Source organism: Moschus berezovskii, chromosome 11 (assembly GCF_049115385.1).
Source record: "Moschus berezovskii isolate FMDL1 chromosome 11, NW_MosBer_1.0, whole genome shotgun sequence".
NCBI lineage: Eukaryota > Metazoa > Chordata > Mammalia > Artiodactyla > Moschidae > Moschus > Moschus berezovskii.
Window position 1 is genome coordinate 101,649,944 of NC_142470.1, and position 17,287 is coordinate 101,667,230.

General features: G+C 44.3%; 1 protein-coding gene across 1 annotated transcript in view; it reads right to left on the reverse strand.

Moving 5' to 3' along the window:
- The window catches only part of IL33R (interleukin 33 receptor), a 77,210-nt gene extending 63,120 nt beyond the window's left edge, over window positions 1–14,090 (reverse strand). The window contains exon 1 of the mRNA XM_088841599.1: window positions 13,987–14,090. The gene's annotated coding sequence lies outside the window, so the exon portion shown is untranslated. The remainder of the gene's footprint in view (window positions 1–13,986) is intronic.
- Between the last annotated feature and the right edge of the window lie 3,197 nt (window positions 14,091–17,287).

Genomic DNA, 17,287 nt, shown 5'->3' on the forward strand with positions numbered 1-17,287 from the left:
ATACAGGGAGATCCCAGCATATGTGACAGCATGGATGAACCTGGAGGACATTACGGTCAGTGAAACAAGCCAAGCAGAGGAGAGCAAACCTGCAGAGAGGCCACCGTTAACATAGTCACACGCATAGAGACAGAAGGCAGGAAGGTGGTTGCCAGGGGCTGGGGAGAGGGGAAATGACGGGTTGGTTGATGGGTCTGAGGCTTCAGTTATGTAAGATGGATAAGTTCTAGAGACCTGCTATGAAACGTTGTATCTACAGTTCACAGTGCTGTCCTGTGTCCTGAAAAGCACAGTAAGAGGGTAGATCTCATGTTAACTGTTCCTATCTCCAGAGAGACAGACAGAGAGGGAAATCATGAAACGAGTTCAGATCCCGAGATAGAGGAAAAGACCAAATGAGCCCTGGGTCCCTCCCATACCGAGAGACAGGGTAGAAAAAGAGGTATCAATGGAAACAGAGAAAGAAAAGTTAGATGGGAAGAAAACCAGGGGCGTCTGGAGTCTAAAACCCAAATGAGAAATATTTCAAAGAGGAAGGAATGATTCATTGTGCCATTGCTCCTGGCAGTTCCAATAGGATGAGGCCCAGGGGGAGAAGAAATCACTGACTTAATGACACAGACACCACGGCCATATTGAGAAGCTGGTGTTTGTAAAAGAGTAGGTACGAAAATCTATTCATATTTAGACTATTTCAAGAAAGAGTGGGAGGGACTTCCCTGGTGATCCAGTGGTTAAGACTCCATGCTTCCAATGCAGGGAGCCCAGGTTCCACCTCTGGTGGGAGAACTAAGACTCTGCATGCCATGAGGTGTTGTCGCAAAAAAAATGTTTTTAATTAAATTAAAAAATAGAGATACACTCTTTAAAAAAAAGAAGAGAGAAAGAATGAGGGAAAGGGAAATGAAGACAGTAAGTATATAGAATTTCTCCAGGGAATTTTGCTGCAAAGAAGAAAGAAATGCAGAGGGCTGTCAGGGCCACAGGTGCGTGCTTCTGGGAATCAGTCCCAAGGAACAGATGCTCTTGAGCTGTGGTGCTGGAGAAGACTCTTGGGAGTCCCTTGGACTGCAAGGGGATCAAAACAGTCCCTCCTAAAGGAGATCAACCCTGAATATTCATTGGAAGGACTGATGCTGGAGCTGAAGCTCCAATACTTTGGTCACCTGATGTGAAGAGCCAACTCATTGGAAAAGACCCTGATGCTGGGAAAGATTGAGGGCAGGAGAAGAAAGGGGTGACAGAGGATGAGGTGGTTGGATGGCATCACAGAATCAATGGACCTGAGTTTGAACAAACTCTGGGAGATAGTGAAGGACAGGGAATCCTGGTATGTTGCAGTCATGGGGTCGCAAGGAGTCGGACACGACTGAGCGACTGAACGACAAGAGCCACAAAGTACCCCTTACAATGTCCCCAGAGCAGTCACTGACAATGTCCCATTGTCAGTCCAAGCCAAGATACCCAGGCCAAAAGGATGCTAGGGAAAAATGTGAGTTAAGTGGTCAAACCAGCAATATCAGAAAGCATAAAGAGATAGGTGAGAGATGGCAGGAGGGCACAGAAGGCGCAAACTGGAGATTCCCCTGAACCACCCAGTGTGTAACTAGCGAGCAGGGCTCAGTGCAGCCCTGGACGGAGACAGGACGTTTGGTGGGCAGCAGCACTTGTGGGGGGTGGGGAATGCAGCCTCTGCCAGGTGGAGCTGGTCTGAAAGGGGCCAGGGTTCACCTGGACTTCTCACCGTGGCACCTGGACCCAGAAGATGCTCCTGGGCACTTTGGCTTTCAGAACTGCCTAGCTTTGCAATTCAGCCTCCTTCCCTTCCCCAGGAAGGGCTCCCTTGAGGGCAATAATCCTTAAGCTTTGGTGCAGATCAGGTCCACCAGACCCCTACAGGAGAGCCTGGAGATGGGAAGGATTGAGGAAGCTCACCACAGATGCGAAATTCTGCTCAACACCTATAGACATATAGACATCACTCCTCTAGTACCCAGTGGCGGAGAAGGCAATGGCACCCCATTCCAGTACTCTTGCCTGGAAACTCCCATGGATGGAGGAGCCTGGTGGGCTGTAGTCAGTCCATGGGGTCATGAAGAGTTGGACACAACTGAAGCGACTTAGCAGCTGCAGCAGCTAGGGCCGGGCTAGCTGTTAGGAAACCGTGGGTGGGGTGATAGTGACGGACAGCAGCTCAGGGCTCAGGAAGTGGACCCTCACTTCCTCACGGTGTGGCAGGGGGGCAGCCAGGGTCGGGGAGCCTCACTGGGCCCTGTCTGGGGGCAGCAAGGTGCCTGGGAAGGGTCATGTGTATCCTGGCACAAGGCTAAGGTTTAATGTACAGCTGTAGCCTCAGGACTGGCCAGGCAGCCAGTGTGGTCTGAGCGAGGACCCAGCTGGGCAGAGGTGGAGGCCAGAGCTCAGAAAGAAGGCGACAGCTGGCTGATCCCCGAGGCTCTGGCAGGTTCTTCGTGCATTTGCTTGATAACTGCCTGTATGACAAAGCAATGAATTCTTTCAAGAGTGCTGGAAATAGGACTCCTTTGACAACTTGGCGGGGCGTTTTCCAGGTCTAGAGGCTCCAATGTGATAAGGAGCCCCCTTAGTTCTCTGATCCTAGGCAGAGTGATCGGCTCCTGCGACCCCATCCACAAACAAGTCCCTCCAAAGGGAAACACCATTGGCCACCAGAAAGTGACACTTTCTGTCCTTCCATCATTGTTACGTCTCCTGAGCTAGGCACTCATTGCAGGTCAAAGGCTTTGCCAAGAACTTTAGCTTCACTGTCCCCTTCGATCACGTAATAAAAAACATCACTCCCATTTTGCAGGTCAAACACCTGCATCCTAATGAAATAAAATAATGGTGTGGGGTGGGGTTAGGGGAGCAGGGGCTGAGATTCAGGTCTCCTGCCTTAGCCCACTCTTTCTTATTATTGTGATCAAATATACACAATGTAAAATTGACCACCCTGGTGGCTCAGAGGTTAAAGCATCTGCCTCCAATGCGGGAGACCCGGGTTCGATCCCTGGGTCGGGAAGATCCCCTGGAGAAGGAAATGGTAACCCACTCCAGTATTCTTGCCTGGAGAATCCCATGGACGGAGAAGCCTGGTAGGGTACTGTCCACGGGGTTGCAAAGAGTCGGACACGACTGAGAGACTGAACGGAACAGAAAATTGACCACATTATTCATCTTTTAGTGTAAGTTCTATGGCATTAAGTGCTTTCACGTGTGGTACCATCAGCCCCAGCATTTGTCTCCAGAACTGTTTCATCTGGCAAAACTGGAACTCTGGAGACTTCCCTGGTGGTCCAGTGGTTGAGAATCCACCTGCCATTGTGGGGGACACAGGTTCGATTCCTGGTCCAGGAAGATCCCACACGCAGCAGGGCAACTAACCCCATGCACCACGGCTACTGAGCCTGTGCTCTACAGCCTGGGAGCTGCAGCTGCTGAGCCTGTGCGCTGCAACCACTGAGGCCTGCATACTCTAGAGCCTGTCCTCTGCAACAAGAGAAGTGCTACAGTGAGAAACCTGAGCAGCACAGCTAGAGAGCAGTCCCCACTGGCTGCAACTAGAGAAAAGTCCTCACACAGCAGTCAAGACCAAGCACAGCAAAAAGTAGAAACAAATAAATAATTTTTAAAAACTGAAACTCTGCACCATTAAATAAAAGCTCCCCAGTCCCTCCCTTTTACTTTGAGTAGGTACTTTGGCACCTACCCTTTTACTTTCTGTCTCCATGAATATGATTTCTCTGAGTGCCTCGTATACTGATTTGTCCCTTTCTATCAGTGCTTGTTTCACTGAGCATAATGTCCTCAAGCGGGGACAGAACCATAGGAGAAGGTGCTTTGCAGCCCATAGCCTCAAGGTTAGGGAGCCAGGACTTTCCACTGTGCCACTTGGCTACTTAAGCCCACACTCTTTTCTTTCTCTTTCCCCAGTTCTCTTCTTTTTCTTACAGTCTTTTATTTTTGATTGGAGGATAGTTACTTTACAATATTGTGATGGTTTCCACCATTTATCAGTATGAATCGGCCTTAGGTATGCATGTGTCATCTCCCTCTTAAACCTCCCTCCCACCTCCTTCCCCATCCCAGCCCTCGAGGTTGTCAGTGAGCACTGGGTTTGGGTTCCTTTTGGAATTAGACCAAGTATTTATAGGCATAAAAACAAAGGCAGACACTATAAATAAAAGACTACTATATTTGATTCTATCCCCTTAAAGAAAATTTAAAAAATTAAATTTGCACACATAAAAAGAATAACCCAAACAAAATTTACAAATAAAATAAGCAACATATGATTCACTTGGAAGAATTATTATAAATTGATAAGTAGAAGATTAATATGGAGGAAATGGCAACCCACTCCAGTATTCTTTCCTAGGAAATCGCGTGGACAGAGGAGCCTGGTATGCTGCAGTCCATGGGGGTCACAAAAGAATCAGAAATGACTTAGAGACGAAACAAACCACCACCACTACCAAAAGATTAACACTACCACAATACAAACACGAGCAGAGATTACAAACAGGCCATCAGCAAAAGAGGAAATACAGAAATCAACAAACTTAGGCAAGGCTGTCTCATTAGTAAACAAAGACATGTAAGTTCAAAGGAGATATCTCTTTAGCCAACTGAGTAACAAGATTTCTTTTTCATGATGATGTTGTATATTTACTGCTCTAGGAATTGTAAGTCAATAAACACTTTTCTGCAGGGCACCTTATGATATATATTCTTTTTAAAAGTTAATCTTTCAAGAATGTGCTTTTTAAAAAAAAAAAATCATATGTTAATAAAGATATGTGTAACAAGGATATTTGGGCTTACCGGGTGGTTCAGTGGTAAAGAATCTGCCTGCCAATGCAGGAGACACATGTTCTATCCCTGGGTCAGGAAGATCCCCTGGAGAAGGACATGGCAACCCAGTATTCTTGCCTGGGAGATCCCATGGACAGAAGAACCTGGTGGGCTCCAGTCCGTAGGGTTGTAAAGGGTCAGACACAACTGAGTGACTGGGCACACACATGGACCAAATGTAAGCCCACCCTGGATTTCACTGTGGATGGTGTTCTGGCTGAATTGTGTTCCCCCACCCCCACCCCACCAAAATTCATAGGTTGGTGTCCTCACCTCCTCCCCCAGTATACCTCAGAATGTGACTGTCTTGAGAAAGCCTTCATGGGGTGATAAGGTTAAATGAGACCACATGGCCAGACCCTAACCCAATATGATTGGGGTCCCTGCTGGAAGAGATACGCCAGGGACGAATCCACACAGAGGAAAGGCTATGGAGGACCCAGGGGACGCAGGGAGAAGGCAGCTGTCTGCATGCCAGGGAGAGAGGCCTTCAGCACCTTGACCTTGGACTTGCAGTTCCCAGAACTGTGAGAAAATCAGCTCCTGTGTTCTGAACTCCCTGATCTGCCGAATTTTGTTACGGAGCTCGAGCTGACTAACACCGATGTGGCCATGTGCTACCCAGCGTGGAAGGCCCAGGTTGCAAAGTGGCCTCAGCCCATGCCCAGATCGATCTGAGGGCGTGGAGCAAAGTGGTTCCTTGATTTTACAGCTATGTCTCCTTCAGGGATGGATGTGGTTTCCAAGGCTGCCCAAGGACCAGCCATGGGTGACCTTCAAAACTCGGAGTTTCCATCAAGGCAGCGCTGCCGTTGGTCCCCAAAGCACGGTTTCATCAGCCAGACCTGACTTATTCTCACACAAGTTCCCAGGGCCGGTGGCCCCACAGAGATGTCACAGATTCACCGGCCCCCTGAATCATCCTTCTGGAGCCTCTCTGCTCTGGGAGAGGGAAAATGCTCACAGAGACTCAAAATATCCCAGGCTTACTATACAGCACAGGGAGCTCTGCTCAAAGTTATGTGGCAGCCTGGATGGGAGGGGAGTTTGGGGGGAAATGGATGCATGTGTATGCATGTCTGGGTCCCTTCGCTGTCCACCTGAAACCATCACAACATTGTGACTCAGCTAAACTCCACATAGAATAAAAAGTTTAAAAAAAAATCCCGCAGTCTCTTCACTCATATTCTCCCTCCTCCCAGGAACAGTGCCTCTCTTGGGTTAAGCTCTCCACCCCCAGCCTGCATACAGTCTCACCTCAAGAGCTCTGCTTGGACTCATCCTTACATCTGTGTCTACGGCTCCCTCCTCCCAGTGTCTGGAAGACTCTGGGCTCCCCACCATAACTGAAGCCTTCCCTTCTGTTAATCATTTTCCTGTGAAAGTCCTGCCCCATCTCTCCTTGCCCATGTTCTTAGAGAAACCTCTGCCCCAGCCTTTATCGCCCCCACTGCCCACCTACTCCTCAGACCCTTAGGGTCTGATTCTGCAGTGCTGCTTGAACTGCTAGTTAAAAAGTAACGGAAAACTTCTGATTTGCATTTTCTTCTCCACTGGGACCACTTTACACCCTGGCCACTTCCTCTCCGAAACTCCACCCGCAGGCTCCGTGACACTTGTTCCCCTTTGGGTCTCCCTCCCGTCACCCTGATGTCTCTTCTTGGGCGCTTCACCGATCCCTCTCACCAACCCCTGCAGCCGAATGCAGGCGTTGTCTAAAGCAGCGGTCCCCAAACTTGTCCGCAGCAGTTTTGTGGAAGACAGTTTTTCCATGGGCCAGGGAGGGGGAGCTGGTTTCAAGATGATTCAAGCATGTTACACTTACTGTGCACTTGATTTCTCTCATTATTACATCAGCTCCACCTCAGAGCGTCAGGTGTTAGCTCCCAGAGGTTGGGAACCCCTGGTCTAAAGATCTGTGCTTACTGCTTTCTCTTGCAAATCTCAGGGATTCCCACAACTTCACCTGTCAGCAAATGCTGATGGTCAAGACCTGTATCAGCTGCTTCCTCACACCACCCTACCTGCAAATTCCTTCATGCTACCTGCACAATAAGGGCTTCCCTGGTGGCTCAATGGTAAAGAATCTGCCTGCTGATACAGGTTCGATCCCTCTGGAAAAACTCCTGGAGAGGGAAATGGCAACCCACTCCAGCATTCTTGCCTAGGAAATCCCATAAACAGACCAGCCTGGCAGGAGGAGTCCATGGGGTCACAGAGAATTGGACATGACAGCGACTAAACAACACCAACCACACCCTGCCCAAAATGCACTGTCTTCAGCCACCTCTTCTATCACTTTTATCACTACATGGGCCGCACAAGTGTGCCCAGCTGACGAAGCGTGTAGAAGCTGAAAGCCAACCCATGCCCTCGTCGCCAATGGGTTGCCTGGTCTGAGCTGAGTCTGAGTTTGGTCAGAGGAGGAAGCTCCTTTCCCCAATTTTCCCAAAGGTACAGTAAGGATTGGGATTTTCTCAGAGTTCTTCTTTAACACTTACATATTCCTCTCTCTACTTGATACTCAGACCTGCATCTTCTAATTTCCCCCAAGTATGCAATGTGCTGGAACGACCTAGTGTGTCTCTTTCCATCACCCCTGCAGCAGTGTCCACCTGGTGAGAACTTCTTTCTCCAATGCCCTTTCACTTGGGAAGGTTCTGAGTATTTCTCCCAGCTCAGAACCTCCTCTTTAGTTCCCTGTGCAAATGGTTACACATTTCTTGACCATTTATGTCACTCTGGTTTGACTTGTGATTTTGAATAGAAATCTATATGCTCCATTGTTGGGTAATCTGACAGCAAGGCACAGACTGGCGCCCACACATAATGCTGCTTTGAGCTCAGCATTCCTGGTAACCCCAGATTTGTAGCTAAGCACCGTCGGGTTGCAGTTTGGAAAACAGGCATCGAACAGACCTTGAGAAAGATGCAGGTGAATCTTGAAGGAGCCAGATTAAAGAGTTGCTTTAAACGAACATTTTAAAAAATATGCATTTACTTACTCGGCTGCCTTGGGTCTTAGCTGCAGCTCATGGACTCTAGAGCACACAGGCTCCGTTCCCCGCAGCATGTGGGGTCTCAGTTCCCTGACTGGGGATTGAACCTGCATCCTCTTCATCGCAAGGCAGATTCTTAACCACTGGACCACCGGGGTAGTCTCTTTTTAAAATTTATTTATGATTTTTTTAATGTGGACATTTTAAAAGTCTTTATTGAACTCTTTACAATATTGCTTCTGTTTTATGTTCAGGTTTTTTGACCCAGAGGCATATGGGGTCTTAGCTCCCCAGCCAGGGGTCAAGCCCACACTCTCTGCACTGGAAGGTGAAGTACTAACCACTGGACCATCAGGGAAGTCCCTGAAACTGACATTTTTAATCAAAGAAATAGTATACAATGACAGTAGGTAAATTAGAAAAGCACAGATCAATTAAAAGAAGAGAAATGAAAATTACTTCTAATCTCTACACCTAGAGATTACCATTGTCATCATTTTTCTCTATAACCGTACAAATATTATTATACTTATATTTAAAATATACATATGATTCACCTGTCAAATGAAATTACTATATTATCTAATTGTAACTTTGTTTCATGAGCATTTTCTGATGACATAAAATACTTTTCTATAGAATTATTTTTCTAATGTCTAATTTAAATAGTATTCCACTCAATGGTTGTACCATAATTTATTCAAAAACTTCCCAGTTAGGTTGATTTTTACTTTTCTCTATTTTATATACTGCTTAAGTCAATATCTTTGTAACTAAATATTTGGTACCACATGAATTTTCTCTTAAGAATAGATGCCTAGTAACAGAACTGCTGGATCAAAAGTTGCTGCTGCTGCTGCTGCTAAGTCACTTCAGTCGTGTCCGACTCTGTGTGACCCCATAGACGGCAGCCCACCAGGCTCCCCATCCCTGGGATTCTCCAGGCAGGAACACTGGAGTGGGTTGCCATTTCCTTCTCCAATGCGTGAAAGTGAAAAGTGAAAAAAGTGAAGTCGCTCAGTCGTGTCCGACTCTTCACGACCCCATGGACTGCAGCCTACCAGGCTCCTCCGCCCATGGGATTTTCCAAGCAAGAGTGCTGGAGTGGGGTGCCATCGCCTTCTCCGGATCAAAGGTTAGGTACATTTTAAAACCTTTTGCTGTCTGTAGTTAAACATGCCCTGAGAACCACCATCCAACTTAACCATCCTATCTGAGATCGGTGACTTGTCAATTTTTATCGCACTTTCCAAAACAGATCTGATTCTGTCAGATCACAGAATTTTCAAGCTGGAAATAGTCTAAGAGGTCTGCCCTAACGTCTCACATCTGACTACCACTGGAATCACCTGGGGCTGGAGCCAGGCATTATGTATTTATTTCTCTAAGCTCTACAGGTGATTCTTCCATGCAGCCAGGTTTGAGGACCACTCATACTGTCCAAGGAGAAGGCAATGGTAAGCCACTCCAGTACTATTGCCTAGAAATCTCATGGATGGAGGAGCCTGGTGGGCTGCAGTCCGTGGGGTCGCTAAGGGTCGGACACGACTGAGCGACTTCACTTTCACTTTTCACTTTCCACTTTCACACATTGGAGAAGGAAATGGCAACCCACTCCAGTGTTCTTGCCTGGAGAATCCCAGGGACGGGGGAGCCTGGTGGGCTTCCGTCTATGGGGTCACACAGAGTCGGACACGACTGAAGTGACTTAGCAGCAGCAGCAGCATACTGTCCAAATACCACTTTCTAGGTTTGGAGAGCCTAACAAATACGAAAGGTACACAACAAATTGACCCAGAAAAGGAAGACAAATGAAAATGTTTCCAAAAGATAAAGGAGGAGAAAATGACACATTTAGGTGGAAAATTAAGAAGTAGTCATTTAAATTAATTATTGGTGAGAGAACTGGCTTATATTTGAAATCTACATTTGTATTTGAAATCTCATTCTAAGGCTACAGGCTATTTAAAAACACACAGTAGAAGAAATGCTAAGCTTTCTTCCATTCCATTGAAAAACCATGCTTACAAAATCAATTCATAACTATTTGTTCATCTTAAAACATGCATTTTTTGCAAATTAAAATGTTGATCTGAATGCTTCTCATTTTAAACCAGGATTTATACATAACCTGACATGATTTTACAGAAGATTTTAGATTTACCTAACTTGCAAATTTTATAGTTTAATTTTTATAAGCAGTATAAGAAACATCCTTTATCAATGGTGACACCAAAAAGATATAGTAACTGAAGGGACAATGAATAATTCAACCCAAGTAAATTCTCAAGTGTTTGAGGGGGGGAAAAAAGCTTGCATTTTTTTAAAGTGTATACGTATAAGAAACCAGGAAAGGAGCATGGAATCTTATAGATGAACTTTACATGAATTTTATAGATGAAGTTTACATAAAAGACACAAAACAACATTTGTAAACAAAAAATCACTCCTGAGATACAAGTGAAGTAACTCTTTCCTTGTCGGAAAAAAAAGTGCACTTGCAATGGAGTGCATGCATCTTTTCTGACCGTGTCTTCAGACCCAATGTTCATTGCAGAAATGTTCACATTAGCCAAGACATGGAGGCAACCTAAATGTCCCTCCACAGAGGAATGGACAAAGAAGATGTGGTACATACATACACAATGGAATAGTACTCAGCTGTTAAAAAGAATGGAGCCGTGTCATTCGCAACAACATAGATGAACCTAGGGATTGTTATACTGAGTGACCTAAGTGTAGAATCTAAAAAGAAATGATATGAATGAGCTTATTTACAAAACAGAAACAGACTCCCAGACTTAGAGAAGAAACTTATGCTTACTGGGGGGAAGAATGGGGAAAGCGATAGTTAGGGAGTTTGGGATGGACGTGTACACACTGCTATATGTAAAATGAATAGCCAATATGGACCTATTGTGTGCTATACAGCACAGAAAATGCTGCTCAACATTATGTAACACCTAAATGGGAAAAGAATTTGAAAAAAGAATAGATATATGTATAACTTCTTTGCTGTACTGAGTCTAACACAGCATTGCTAACTATACTCCAATATAAAATAAAAACTTTAAAAAGTTCACTTGCAAATTAAAATACTTCCAAGTAGCAGCAAAATATTGTTCGTTCAGCACATAGGTAAGAATAATCGCACGCGTGTGTGTGTGTGTATGCGAGCGCCTAAGATGAAACATCTTCTAGAGACCAGCTGAATCAGCTATTGTGACCAAGGGTGGCTTCCAGTTACCACTTTACAAGAAAAAGTGATTGTAGCACCTTTTTTTTCTGAGAAAGGAAATGTTCTCAGGAAAGAAAAGTTTTTTCTTTTTCTCTTTTAGCTTTGTTATTTACTGCTTTCAGGAGATACACTGCTTGTGGTTTTGAAAGTCTGAATTGCCTGTCTCTAAATCTATCTTACCACTCCCACTGGTGAAATGAAGAGTTATTTCTTTAGTATTAGTCACAGTAGTGGTAAAGAACCTGCCTGCCAATGCAGGTAGACCTTAAGAGATAGGAGTTTGATCCCAGGGTCAGGAAGATCTCCTGGAGGAAGAAATGGCAACCTGCTCCAGTGTTCTTGCCTGGAGAATCCCATGGACAGAGGAGCCTGGCGGGCTGCAGTCCATGGGGTCACAAAGATTTGGACAGGGACTGAAGCAACTTTGCATGCAACCAATGAGTGACTCTTTAAACGAACACCCCTGCATTGCAGACAGCGGCTGCAGACATGGCCTCAGGTTCCAGAGAGCTTGGAATACAGAAGAAGGGGGTAGATTCCCTTTTATGGAGCACCTCACTCTGCACCTCACTTCACTAAACCTCCTTACAGGAGGCAACCAAAGCCAGGGCATTCTTAGAAGCCACTCTCTGGACTTTTTGATACAATTAAGCCAATGAAAGAGCCACCAGTAGAGGTTAGAGAAACCAGAGCAGCTTCGTTTAGATGATTTCATCATCTTGTTGTGGGAAAGTTATGCTAAAGCTTCTAGCTTAATTCTGCCCTTTTTCCATAGCATGTATCAGAATCCTTAGGTGACCACACCTGGAGGGAACTCCCCAGGTGCTTCTGAGGGTTTCCCGCCCTCAGCACAAAGGACATTTGGGCTGGTCACTCCTGGCAATCTCTATCGGGGGCACGTGCCCTGTGTATCATAGGATGTTCAGTGACCTCCCAATGCCAGTAGCCATCACCCAGTGATGACAAAGAGAATGTCTCCAGACATTGCCAGCTGTCCCCTGGGGCACTGTTCCCCCTCCACTGAGTTGAGAACCATGTTCCAGTGGAGAGCTCAGCTCTGGGGGAGAGTGCGCACAGGCTGGCATCAGAGATGGGGACCAAACACACAACAAACTGGAGAAAAGGGCATCTTGTGGGCAGCATAATGAGAAGGATGGCTGGTAACGATAACAGCAATAGTAGCTACAGTTTGAGAGTCTACAGTATACCGGGTTCTCGCTTTCATCCCCAAGCATGTCCATATGCCACCACATCTTGCAGATCAGAAGGCAAAGACTAAACAGTATCCTAAGGTACCCAGATACTATAATCCTGGGTTGGGGTCTGAACCCAGGTCATCCATGCTCTTTCTATTGCTCTAACAAGGACTAGAACTAATGATAGACTGTGATATTTTGAACAAAATAAGGTGCAATGGGGTCACATTAGAAAGAGCCTAGAGATTGTCTTACTGAGTGCAGTAAGTCAGACAAAGAGAAATATTGTATGACATCCCTGATATGTAGAATCTAGAAAGAGACAATATAGATGAACTTAGTTACAAAGCAGAAATAGACCCACAGACTTAGAGAACAAATTTATGGTTGCCAGGAGGGAAGGATGGGGGCAAGGGAGAGTAAGGGAGTTTGGGATGGACATGAACACACTGCTAAATTTAAAATGAATAGCCAACAAGTGCCCACTGCGCAGCACAGGGAGCTCTGCTCAATGTCATGTGGCAGCCTGGATGGAAGGGGAGTCTGGGGGAGAATGGATACATGTGTGTGTATGGCTGAGTCCCTTTGCTGTCCACCTGAAACTATCACAGCATTGATTTAATATAAAATAAAAAGGTTTTTAAAAAAGACCTAGATTACCAGGATAAGGAGCTGGCTTTTTAAATGAAAGTGACTCTCTTCTCACTTACTTTGATACTTTCTCCCAGGCAGTGGCTATTAACTTTAACCAAGAACATACTTTTTTGGAAAATAATGTTCAGGGATAATTAAAAAGACACAGACAATATTAAAGGAGACAAGAATAATGGCAAAGCAACTAGTTCTGGTCCAGTTAGATGCTTAAAGGTATACATGTGACATGTTATTAGTAGTCTCCACATAAAGAAAGAAAATAGAAACTCAGGGATTATTTTTTTTTTTTCTTGTATACTTGAATATGTGTGCAGGGAATGGTCCTCTTAAGTGAGAGAAGTTTCCACTATGTCCTAATGTAAGGGAGAATAAGACATCTCCTGGGAGCTTCCCTGGTGGCTCCGTGGTCAGGAATCTGCCTGCCAATGCAGGGGGTGTGGGTGTGATCCCTGATCCAGAAAGTTTCCACATGCCTTGAAGCAATGAAGCCCCTGCACCAGAACGCTGAGCCCACATCCCCTAGAGTCCATGCCCTGCAACAAGAGGAGCCACCACAATGAGAAGGAAACAGCCCAGCGAGAGAATAGCCCCAACCCCCACCCCAACCCCCCTGCAACCAGAGAAAGCCTATGCACAGCAATGAACTCAGCACAGCCAAAAATAAATAAATACATTTAAAAAAAAGAAATCTCGTGAGATTCCTTGTGAGGCCATCCTCACGTAAACATCACATTACCTTAAAACCACTGGCAAAGTCCTCCCTTACCGGGGTAGACGCAGAGATATGGAGAAAAGAGCAGTGGCTTTCTTGTGGGGGAAAGAGGGACCCCACACAAGAGAATGTGTGATGGCCAGAGAGACTAGAGCAGATGGGGGCTCTGGTCCACAGTGTAGGCTGCCCTAGAAGGACACCTGCCTCAGCCCATTGTAGCTGCCAGGCCAGTGAATGCTGCCTCCCCGTGAGACCCCCAGAGCAGCACTCTACTAGACAAGAGTCCCACAGTCATCCTCAGCACCCTGTACTTACAACAGAGCCAGAGTGCAGGTTTTCTGTAGCCCAGACCTCCACCACCACAAGCATCCTTATCAGAGCGCCCTCATCAGAACCCGAGTGGTGAAGGAAGTGACAGGTTAGAGGTGAGAGGGCCTTTCACATTTGCCCTCTGGGAACAGGTGTGCCGGCTTTCAAGGGCTGGTGGTGGTTTTGTCGCTAAATCAAGTCTAACTCTTGCAACCCCACCGACTGTAGCCTGCTAGACTTCTCTGTGCATAGGATTTCCCAGGCAAGAATACTGGAGTGGGTTGCCATTCCCTTCTCCAGGGGATCTTCCCAGCCCAGGAATCGAACCCAGGTCTCCTGCATTGAAGACAGATTCTTTACCAACTGAGCTCGAGGGAATATCCCTAGTGCTTCAGTGGGTAAAGAATCCACCTGCTAATTAGGACACCTGGGTTTGATCCCTGGGTCCAGAAGGTCCCCCGGAGAAGAAAAAGGCAACCCTCTCCAGTATTCTTGCCTGGGAAATCCCATGGACAGAGAAGCCTAGCAGGCTATAGTCCATAGTGTCACAAAAAGTCAGACACAACTTAATGACTAAACATACACGTACACAATTCACAACAGGTATGCTGACCACACTTTGAACTGTGTCAAAGTTATGCTTGGCTGGACTCAGTCCTGTAGGCTTAGCCATTTGTGAGCGAAATGATTTGAAAGTGAGCAAATTGAGCATTAAAGTAGCAAATAAGAAATCTATCATCTTGCTTCTAATGCCAATGGGATTACAGCAAAGGGTACCAAGATATTATTTACCACTGTATTATGTTATAAATGGTGAAGAATAAGTTTTCTAGCTATGATTAAATAAAACTACAAATAATTAACTATGTTACATGTGAACAACTGAACCACTAGGAAGAAAAGAAAGTCATCAAAATTTAACTCAAAATTGGAATCGAGACTTAAAAAATCCAAACACGTGGTACTCGTTTCATGATTTATATAAGCAAACTTATACTTTAAAACATACACATATTTATGTATATAAATTTATACACCTTAAACTGATGATTGAAGTAAGTCAAATCATCACTCTGAACATCTTAAACTTATGTCAATTATATCTCAGTAAAAGTGGAAAGAAAAATTTAAAAATCAAAGCTCAAATATTAGCCACAAGAATGTCACATATCAAACTTTTGGGATATGGTGAAAGCTGTACTGAGTGGGCAATTCTTTGTTTCTTAATTAAGCATTTATCTTGAGAAGTTAGAAAAGTCAGTAATCACAAATAAAGTTGAAAAGAAAGGTAGAGATACTTAAGGATAAAAAGAAAAAGAAATTAATTGATTAGGAGAAAATGTTTGCATTGATAAATCCAAGCATTGAAAGGGCTGATGCTGAAATTGAATCTCCAATACTTTGGCTACTTGAGGCTAAGAGCCCACTCACTGGAAATGACTCTAATGCTGGGAAAGATGGAGGTCAGGAGAAGGGAGCAACAGAGGATAAGATGGGTGGATGGCATCACTGATTCAATGGACATGAGTTTGTGCAAACTCCAGGAGATGGTGAAGGACAGGGAAGCCTGGTGTGCTGTAGCCTATGGGGCTGCAAAAGAGTCAGACACGAGTTAGGGTCAGCAACCAAACAGCAACAGCAACGCAATGGAAGGGAGAAGATGAAATGGACATTTCTGCTTGGTCAAAAGGCACAGGGGAAAGTGAAAGCAAAAGGAAACAAAATTAGATGAGAAAAGAACCATAGAGCATATATTTAAAACATAAGTGCTTTAGGGAGGCCTGGCGTGCTGTGATTCACGGGGTCGCGGAGAGTCGGACACGACTGAGCGACTGAACTGAACTGAACTGAACTGAACGGCAGTAAACTTATGTCCACAATTTCTGCTGCTGCTACTGCTAAGTCACTTCAGTCATGTCCGACTCTGTGTGACCCCATAGACGGAAGCCCACCAGGCTCCCCTGTCCCTGGGATTCTCCAGGCAAGAACACTGGAGTGAGTTGCCATTTCCTTCTCCAATGTGTGAAAGTGAAAGTGAAGTCGCTCAGTTGTGTCCGACCCTTAGTGACCCCACGGACTGCAGCCTCCCAGGCTCCTCCATCCATGGGATTTTCTAGGCAATAGAACTGGAGTGGCTTGCCATTGCCTTCTCCGGTCCACAATTTCTAGATAATTATAAATTAGCAAAATTGAGTTTAAAAGCCTTTGTAACCAAATTAATCAATAAATGTGATAGAAATAACAAATACAGCATAAAGTCACCATCAAAGTGATACTGTACTCAGACAGCTTCATGGGCAAAATCTTCAGACCTATAGAAAAGGGCTCCCAGTCTATGCTAATACTTTCAGAGCCAATAAAGATTGAAAGCTTCATAATTCCTTTTATAAAGCCAGCAAAAGATCTACAGCAGAGTTTTAAAAAGTAAAGATCAATTTCATTTGTAAATATAAATGAAAATTCCAAATAAAATTTGATAAATGAAATGTATCAACAAATAAGATTACAGTCGGCATTCAGGAATACAAATATGGTGTAATACAAGGTTACATATTAATATGTTTAATCAAAAAGTCAAAGGAGAAAAAGCATACAATCATCTTAATATATGCCAAAGACGTGATAAAATTCAAGCACATTCTGATACCTTTAGTAAATTAGGACTAAAAGATGATTAAATTTAAAGCCATTTGAATCTAACATAATTAAAAATCTTAACAACAGCCAACAGCATAGCTAAAGTTAAAACATAGAAACATATCTACTCTCACTTTTATGAATAAAATTCTAGACATTCTAACAATTAAAGAAAAGAAACAAGTACCATAAATAATGGAAAGAAAAAACAAATCTATTATTATTCTCAGATTATTATTTTTTTATTACATAAACATCTATGTAGGAAAAACATAGTCAAATCTGCTCCCAAATATTAAAACTAATAGGAATCAGCCAGTTACAAAACAAAAATACAAAAACAACAGTACCCCATTAGTCAAGAATTAACTGCTAGAAAATATGGGGTTAAAAAAAGATCCTAGTAACAATTCCAATAACAACAAAAACAAAATAATTTCTGGGGAGGAACTCTTTAAGAAACTTGGGTAAAGTACAATGTTAAACATTAAACAAATATTGAGTTGAGAGAGATTCCATGTTTTTAAAGAGGCATAATGTAAACTAATGCATAAATCCAAGGCAGTTCTAATCAAAATACCTTTAGAAATTTGTTGAAACTTGAGAAACTAATGAATAAACAAGGAGAGTTAGGAAAGTGTTGGGGAAAAGGTATAATAATAGTAGTAAG